Source organism: Echinops telfairi, unplaced genomic scaffold (genome assembly GCF_000313985.2).
Source record: "Echinops telfairi isolate 266 unplaced genomic scaffold, ASM31398v2 ScPeMD7_7475;HRSCAF=8513, whole genome shotgun sequence".
In the NCBI taxonomy this organism is placed as follows: domain Eukaryota; kingdom Metazoa; phylum Chordata; class Mammalia; order Afrosoricida; family Tenrecidae; genus Echinops; species Echinops telfairi.
The window spans coordinates 17958447-17964917 of NW_022111379.1; the positions used below are offsets into that span (position 1 = coordinate 17958447).

At 53.0% G+C, this 6471-nt stretch overlaps 1 long non-coding RNA gene across 2 annotated transcripts in view; it reads right to left on the reverse strand.

The window, feature by feature from the left end:
• Nucleotides 1-325: 325 nt before the first annotated feature.
• The window catches only part of LOC123521177, a 38084-nt gene continuing 31938 nt past the window's right edge, over nucleotides 326-6471 (reverse strand). The window contains exons 3-5 of one of the 2 annotated variants that reach the window (XR_006679647.1): nucleotides 5385-5677; nucleotides 3876-4426; nucleotides 326-689 (exon numbers count right to left, since the gene is read on the reverse strand). This is a non-coding gene — a long non-coding RNA (uncharacterized LOC123521177). The remainder of the gene's footprint in view (nucleotides 690-3875; nucleotides 4427-5384; nucleotides 5678-6471) is intronic. The other variant, XR_006679648.1, reaches the window with a different exon arrangement.

The following is a 6471-nucleotide window of genomic DNA, read 5'->3' on the forward strand; positions in this document are numbered from 1 at the left end:
AGGCCATCAGGGGCTCTTTAACTAGTAAGCTGGGGGCCAGAGGCCTCTTGGTGCTTCATTTGCATGTCTTCTGTGGGGCCATATGACTCCCCAAATCCTGACACACCTGTATAACTTTCGTGTTGGTGGCTTGCGGAGTGACAGAGCTGGACAGGGCAGGTACGGGGGTAGGGCTGGCTCACCACCCTCTGGGCTGGGACACCTGTGTGCCTTAGCCTTAGCACTGTCTCCTGGTTCCTGAGCTCACCAGAGAGAAGGACCTCAGCTAAGAGTGGGACCAGGGACAGCTCAGACAGAAGGGGAATTAATACATGCCCTAGTTTTCCATGCAGGCCGAAGGCTTCAAAGGCGATTCGTGAATGCTGGTGCTTGGGTTCTACTCGAACCCCATGGGGGTGGAGGCAGCTGCCGCTGTGCGTCCTGACCCCGGTGACCCTCTGTGTGCAGAGTGAAGCTGCCCCATAGGGCTTTTGAGCCTGTGACCTTTCTGACTCAGACAGCCAAACCTTTCTTGAGGTGCCTCTGGGTGGGCTGGAACTTCCAGCCTTTCAGCTAGCTGTCCAGTGTTTGACCAGTTTGTGCCACCAGGGACAGAGGCGCTCCCCAACCCCTTGAGCTTGGAAACGATGCTCCCTGGGTCAGATGCTTGGGTGACACGGGCTTTTTTCCTTGTCGATGAAGAAAGAAATCTGAGGGAGAGAAAGATGAGGTGGCGGGAAGAATGTTTCTCATTGCATGCAATCTTGTGATACTTTCTGCATATTCCCAAAAACTCCAATCTCACTGCCACCCAGTCGATTCAATTCCAACCCCGAGCATCCCCGTGGGACAGAAACCCAGGAGGTTTCTGAGGCTGTACATCTGTATGGGAGTAGACAGCCTCATCTTTCTCCTGTGGGGCGGCTGGTGGTTTTGAACATCCGAACTTGAGGTGAGCTGCCCATCGAGGTACCCACCCTGCCACCGGGGCTCCTTTTCTGCCTTTTAACAGTGTCTATTGCTCTAGGAAAATGGCATTGGCAATAAACATGGTGATGGTTTGCAGGGGATTAGGGTTTCAGAGAAAACTTTTTTTTTTTTTTTTGAGAAAACGTTCTTTCTCTTTTTTTGGCAATTTGGTTTGAAGGCAGTTTCAAACTTCTTCCTTAGCCCTCCCTCTGGTGACGATCTTTGTCCCTTTATTGGTCCAAGCAGACCTGGAAAGGTGGGGCGGTGATAGGGAAAGCCAGGTTGCCATGACTTTAAAGGCTCCCCACAGCATCCTGGAATGGATAAATGTCTCCAAATAAATGCCAGGCCCCCGGGGGTGGGCGTGGATGGTCTGGACACTGCAGCTCGGCTGAAAGGGGTTGGGGAGAGGCTCTTGTTGGAGCCATTCCCTGCCTTTATTTGTTCCTAGTCCGGCAGCTGCTGGAAAGTGTCTCCTGGGGCACAACTTGGTCCCCTTCCTGAGAAGCCAAACTTGGAAGCGACTGTGCCACTGTGGCATCCAGGCTCTGGTAGGAGACAGAGAGGGGCCTGGAGTCCTCTGGCAGGGGAGCGCCTGCTGGATCCAAGCCGAGCAGCTCACAACCTCTGGGGCTGCCAGGGCGCCTGCCTGGGCAGTACCCAGCTTGATGCAGCCCAGATGGTCTGGCTGCCTGGGCTTTGGGGCCAGTTGGAGCACCCAGGCGGACTACCAACATAGCCCCCCAGAGAACCCAGGGCAGCTGTTCAGGTGGGCGGGGCCAGGTTTAGCCCACCATGGCAGGCTGGGAGTCAGAGGGAAGGGCTTTTTCGTGAGTGTGTTGAATATCTGGATATCATTTTTCAAGCTATTAAAACACCAAGTCTACTCTGTTCAATACAGTCAACCTGCTTAAATAACATTAAAGTACTAATAATAATAACAGAGCACTGGAGGGACCTCAGGCCAAGTAGTTGCCACCAGTCGGATACAAATGCTTTGGGGCTGCATGATGCAGCGACGCTCAGGGAAGGGGGCCAACGTTCTCAAAAAAGACATCCAGCCAGACCCCTCCCCACATCAGCAGACAGAGACGCTCAAGGGCAGGGGCAGGGCTTTGCAAAATGCACAGGGACTTTAGAGCGTCGGCGGAACAATCCCATTGTCTCTTAATTCAATTTTCTACTAATCTTTTAAAGCCCCTCTTGCACGTTACTTTTTTGTTTTGTTTTAGCCTGTGTGGAATGTCCAAGGCAGACATGGAAGGTTTTCTCCCATGTTCAAGACGTTTAGACTAGACTACAGAAAATCACGAGACGGGCAGGGATGGCACAGTGCCCAGGGAACCACTTGAAGGGCTTGGTGGACTCTGTCATGTGGGACTCCGCCATGAGTATCACAGAATGCTGACAGGAACCAACACCCTCCACCCCCACCCCCAGCCCACTGCCATCAGCCCACTCATTCCGACTCACAGAAACCCTCGATAGGGTTTCAGGACCTGTGTCTTTTCTGGATCACACAGCCTCATCCCTCTCCCGTGTAACGGCTGGCAGATCTGGATCTGGCGATTAGCTGCTCAGTGCCTAGCCCACAGCGTACCAGGGCTCCTTATGGCTGGGAAGAGGCAGCGTGTTGGTCTGCGGCCTTGTTGGCAAGCCCATGGTTGGGCAGGACCCTGAGGGGAGCGAGGCGGTGAGGAACGTGCCTCTGCCTCCAACTGTCTTGATTGGACATTGTTGTTGTTTTTAGCTGCCTCGGGGGTCAGTGCTAACTCAGGATGACCCCATGCAGGAAGGAAGGAAACGCTGCCCTGTCCTGCTCTGTTTCCATGACGGGCAGCAGATCGGACCATTATGAGCCCAGGGTTTTCATGGACTGATTTTTGGCAGGCCTTTCTTCCTCGTCCATCTTAGCCTGGAAGTCCCCACTGAAACCTGTGCAGCCTCAGAGCAGCACACGAGCCTCCACCGACAGACAGGTCGTGGCTCCACATAGGTGCATTGGTAGGGGGTATTGCACCTCGGTCTCCTTCAGGGAAGGCAAGTATTGTACCGTGTAACCACCGCCCCCCGCCCTCCATGAGTTTCCCATGCCAGGGGAATCCCGACTCAGGCAACATCAGGACCCAGGGCCGAGGGAGCTTCTGGTTTACCTGCAGAGAACACGAGAACAAGCCCAGAGCAGCATGTGCTAACCCACCCCCAGGAACGAGGTACGTCGTGATTGATGGGACACAATGGATGGCTGAGGAGAACAGGTTGGGGCGTTTGGATGAAGCAAAGCTGTCCACTGAGGAAGCACACGTACACTCCAGGCACCTGCCCAGCCATGTGCCAGTCCTCTGCTGAGGTGTTTGCACCTGCGGCTTAGGGACACTGTTTGGGGCACACCTCCGAAAGGTATGTGCCAGAGAATGAAAAACATACACATCAAAGGAATGCCTTATTTGTGGAGTGGAAGCACTTTGCCTGTCTCTTCCAGCTCTGTGAACTGCTGATGATGGTAAAAGTATGTTCTCAGAAATGTCAGCCTGACAGACAGCACATAAATGCGTACTGTAAATATATCTATCTATAGATATCAACAAAACAAGGACCGAACAGACCCAGGTGGGGCTCCTGGTGCTGCAAGCACCCCAGGCTGTACAGTCCCTCACTCCTAACCTCGACCCTCTTGGGAGCCTGGGAGTATTGTTGCTCATCAACCAGGGACTGAGGCTGCCCCCAACCCTCCTGTATGCCTCCACGGAGAAATCTACCACCAAGGTTCAGACCTTGCCTGTCTTGCCATGGGCTCGTCTGGGATGCCGAGCCTCGTCTTGATGAAGGAAAGCCAAGGTGTTATTAATTGATGCTGGGCTGTCTGTTGGCAGCCCCATTGGGAAATGCCACTCCTACTCATACCTAGTGTTGGGCCCCAGGCTTACCTTCTGGGAGTTGGACTTCAGGTCTGACCGTCGGCGTCTTTTATTATGAGTGCACGTGGACAGACTCCCAAATGGCACAAATAATTCTTTTCTGAAACTCATCCACCTTGTGGTAGCTGGGGTGCATCTCAAACGCCTGGCAATCTCTCTGAAGCAGTCTGGTTGTTCAGTGTTGGGCGCACAGGGAAATGAGGGACATTTTTGCTTCCAGGTTTAAGCGGTGGTGTTTTGGTCCTACGTTCCAGAGCAAGAGGCTTAAGTGGTGAACTTCTTTCGGAGGTGGATTTTTGAGCATAGGAAGCTTAAGGGAGACTTTGTCTGCAGGTCCAGACAAATGCAATTTTCCCTAATTCTTTCCATGGAGTGATTGCAAAGGAATGTTCCTTTTCCTCTTCTTTGTCCATACCTGGTAACTAGAGCATGGCTCTTCTACAAGGCGTGAAGCACTTTTCCACCATGGCTGGACTGCTCTTCTTGTGGTCCAGGTGAGACCCCTGAGACCAGGAGTCTCCTAATCACAGGCACCTGAGATTGGCCCCAGACTGGCTTACCTGCCAAGATAGCAGAAGCAATAACAGGTCATGCCTACTCTGTGGAGGGATGTCCTCCACATCTGCCCAGCCCTAACCCCATAACTGCTTGGGCTGTCATTCTTTTCCTGCCCCTGCCCCTGTGCTCCACCTGAGATGGAGGCGCCAAGGTTTGGAGAGCAGATGTCTGGGGAGCTACTCTGACTAAGCCTGCATCTGAGAGGCTCTACCCGAGTGAGGCTTGGGCTAGCTTTTCTGACAGTTCACTGCACTGAGGGGAATGAGCTTATCTGGCCCCTGACCTGGCAGATGGCACTAACTCAGAACAGCAGGTCCAAGGAAAACTCCCCCAGAAGACTGCGCCTCCTGCCTGTGACTTTGGTAGCAGCACCACTCAGATGGTTCCCTCGCGCACAGCACAGCCTTCTCATACCCATGGAGGGTACCAGCAAGCCCAGGCCCCTGGAATCTGCTTAGGGAGTGTCTTGGTGGCATCTGACCCAATCTGAACCAGCAGAGGAGCATCCAGCCAGCAAACTCTCCTTTGGGAATAGTGAAGACTCTTCTTCGACACTGACCCTCATAGAGTTCACCGTGGAACCCAAGGGTTAAGGAAAAGTTGGCTGAAAAGAGCGCAAAGCATCCAAGGAACTGTGTTGGAGGCACACCCATCCTGCCCTGCCAGTGACCATTGGCTACAGGTAAGGCACTGGGCAAAGCGTGTGCTTCCTGCTCAGTACCAGCAACCTATGGCTGGATCAGGGCTGCTGCTGCAGGGCATCGGCATGGGGTTGGAAGAGGACCTGGAGCCTTCTATCTGCTGCTATTCCTGTGGCCCCACGCATTCTATCTGAGCCCCTGCTCCCAGGAAGCATCCTTCCCTGGTGGCTCTCCAGGTGAGCCTTCTAAGACTTTCCAGCTGACAGAGAGCAGCAATGTCCACCCTGTCTCAGGCCAGGCTTCCATCTCAGAGATTTACCTGCATTCTCCATTGACCCAGGTGATCGCAACCGGGATTTGTCCCTCAGCTTCTCCCCTGGCAACTCCTAAGTTTAATTAACCCGTTGCTGTCAAGTGGATCCTGGTTCATGGCAACGCCACATTTCCGAGTCAAGTTGTGCTCATAGAGGTCATGTTTTGGAAGTAGACGCCCAGGGTTTTCTTCCCAGTGTCTCAAACCATTAGCCTTAGGTCAGTAGTCTGCCCCTCCAGGAAGAAGGCACACCCTTTGTTCCTGAGAGTCTATGATGAGTTTTGCATTCATAGCCACTCCTGTCAGGGAAAAGGCATCATAGTGTAACTCGGCATCGTGAGCATGTAGGGACCAGCTAACTCACTTCCCTGTGGACACTGAGCAAGATCAGCCGAGCAGTGGTCCAGCGATTTGGGGACAAGGCTCATGTCTGGTCTTCTGAGTTCCACTAGGATTCTCTCTCTACTCCATACTCCTATATTTCATTTATTCCCTGTAGCAACAAAAGTGAAAAGTGCCTACTACATGCCATGGAGGAAAACGTCTTCGTGCATCCTAACAGCTAGCAGCTGCTATGAGTTGGGCACAACCTAGACACAGCAACCAGAACATCGGGGGATGGCAGAACATGGGGTGGGGCGGCAGTTCAAGAGAGGGCGTGGTGGCAACAGAGGTGCCAGCACTCATTTTGGTCCTCTGAAGCAGATGGTTCTTGCGGGTGGGCTGTGCGTGGTTGGACTAAGACCTGTTTTCCTCCGTGGCATGTAGTAGGCACTTTCTCATCAGCTGACTTTCAGAAGCAGATCACCGGGTCTTTCTTCCTAGCCTAGTCTTCGTCTGGGCTGACACCTGTTCCATGTCACAGCCCCACACCAGCCTCCACCGAGGTGCACAGACCAGGCACAGAACCTGGGTCTCCCTAGCAGAAGGAAGGCAACAATTCTACCACCGAGCCACCACCATCCCTTTACGAAACTTAAGTATCTTTTCAACCCAAGTTCGGCTGTTTTCTCCTGTATATTGACTTTCTGATTATTCTAGAAGGAAGCTATTTCTCTTGCTTGGAATACAGGTGTTTTATTTGTTTAAAAGC